The following is a 1,962-nucleotide window of genomic DNA, read 5'->3' as shown; positions in this document are numbered from 1 at the left end:
GATGCTTGGGCTGAGGATGTAACTCAGTTGGTATAAGTGCTTGAAAGTTGAGGTCTGTGGGGTGTTGGGTTCAATACTCTGTACTGCATGAAACCAGTCATGGTGGCACATGCCTGAATGGAAGCTGAAGGATCAGAAATTCTGGATCAGACGTTCAAAGCCGTCCTCAACTACCAAGTAAGAATGAGGCCAGCATGGACTACATGAAACCCTACTTCAAGAAGTTAAAAAAAATTATATATATATGTGTGTGTATGTACACATACACTCACACATACACTCACACATACACACACACATTCGTAATACCAATTGTTAACCTGACAAGGTTTGGAACCATCTATGAAACCCTCCTCTGGCTATGGTTGTAAGGGTGTTTCCAAGGAGGTTTGACAGTTGTTGGGAGTTCCATCCCACAGCTGAGGTCATAAACTGAATAAATAAAAGAGGGAAATTGAGTTGAATATCCATATTTGCTGCTTTCTGATCCTTGACTGTGGACACTATGTGGTCACACTCTTGCCACCATGTCTTTCCCTGCTGTGAAGGACAGTACTATCAAATCATGAACCCAAATAAACCATTCCTTCTTAAAGTTGCCTTTGTCCGGTATATTTCTCTACAGCAATGAGAGAAGCAATGGACGTACAGTTACCGTCATTATGTACAGAAAGTTAACCATTGGCACACAGCACACCTCTTTATGTTCCCGGATGAGTCTACCCCTCTGCTTGTTCCTTGTTGAGTGACTTTACTGGGCTCACCTCAGATAGAAAGGTCAAAGGATGGCAGAGAAACAGGTCTACCCTTCTAGCTTGGTGAACCAATGAATTAACATTGGTTCTTTACAAGAAAGCATGGGTGGGTGGTTACTTACAGGACCATGAGCGACTTATGAGTAGCCACACCACCAAAGAGTTTCCCTTCCTCCAAGAGATGCTTCCTATATCTTCTCGAATATATGCCTCACCCCTAACTTCCATGACGGTAATGGGCCTGGTCTTGGGGGTCTTCTGTACTCACTGCTGCTCTGAACCAGGGTGGCAACGATCACATCCAGCCTCAAGGAAAGAGCCACACAACATCCTTAGATGCTGGTGTCTCCTCGTGTTGCCTATGCAGTTGTCCCTAAGTGGCTTCAGCTTCCGTCTCTGTGCAGATGACTCAGTGATGGATATCTCTAGTCGTCCGTCACAGCTATGCTCAGACTCATAAATACTCCCGTGTACCAGAAATTTCCATCTGGATCTCCAGCAGGCAATTGCAGGATATGTCTAAATGAGCGTTCATCTTTCTTCAGGAACCTGTTCATCTGCTTCTGTTCCAGTTCATAAGGAATCTTTCCTTCCAGTTACCAATCCCAGAAGCCCAGTAGGCTTCCTGATTCTTCCCCTTTTCTTACAACACACACCCAGATCTCTCTTCATGCCTTGTTGCTTGTTTCTTTTTCTTTTTCTTTTTTCTTTTTTGTCGGAGCTGAGGATTGAACCCAGGGCCTTTGGCTTGCTAAGGCGCTCTACCACTGAGCTAAATCCCCAAACCTGCTCTATTTCTTTTCTCTTCTTTGTGTCACTGTTAATTCCGGCCCTCATCATTTCCCATGCAGAAGTGATGTCATCTAACTGATCCCTGTTCTCACCCTTGCCCCCCTGCAGATCCTCCTCGCCACTGTACAGACAGATGTTTTGTTACTATGGGATATAAAGACTTGATAATAATACAGCTGTTTCGTATCTATCTACCAGCCAGCTCAGGGTAGGCTTGTTCTAAAACAAAACACTGAGTACATTTACACCTCGATCTATCCTTTCGGGGTCTTCTTTCCTAACCCCAGGGCCAGAAATCAAATGTAGGGCTTCACATATGCTAGACGAATACTCTACCAACTGAGGCACGCCTCCACGAGCCCCCTTCGACAGATATTTGCTTCTAGAATACAGTTAAAGCTCCTTGAAGGATAAT

The sequence above is a fragment of the Rattus norvegicus genome, chromosome 1 (genome assembly GCF_036323735.1).
Source record: "Rattus norvegicus strain BN/NHsdMcwi chromosome 1, GRCr8, whole genome shotgun sequence".
Classification (NCBI taxonomy): domain Eukaryota; kingdom Metazoa; phylum Chordata; class Mammalia; order Rodentia; family Muridae; genus Rattus; species Rattus norvegicus.
The sequence above is the reverse complement of the archived record's forward strand: the minus strand, read 5'-3'. Positions refer to the sequence as shown.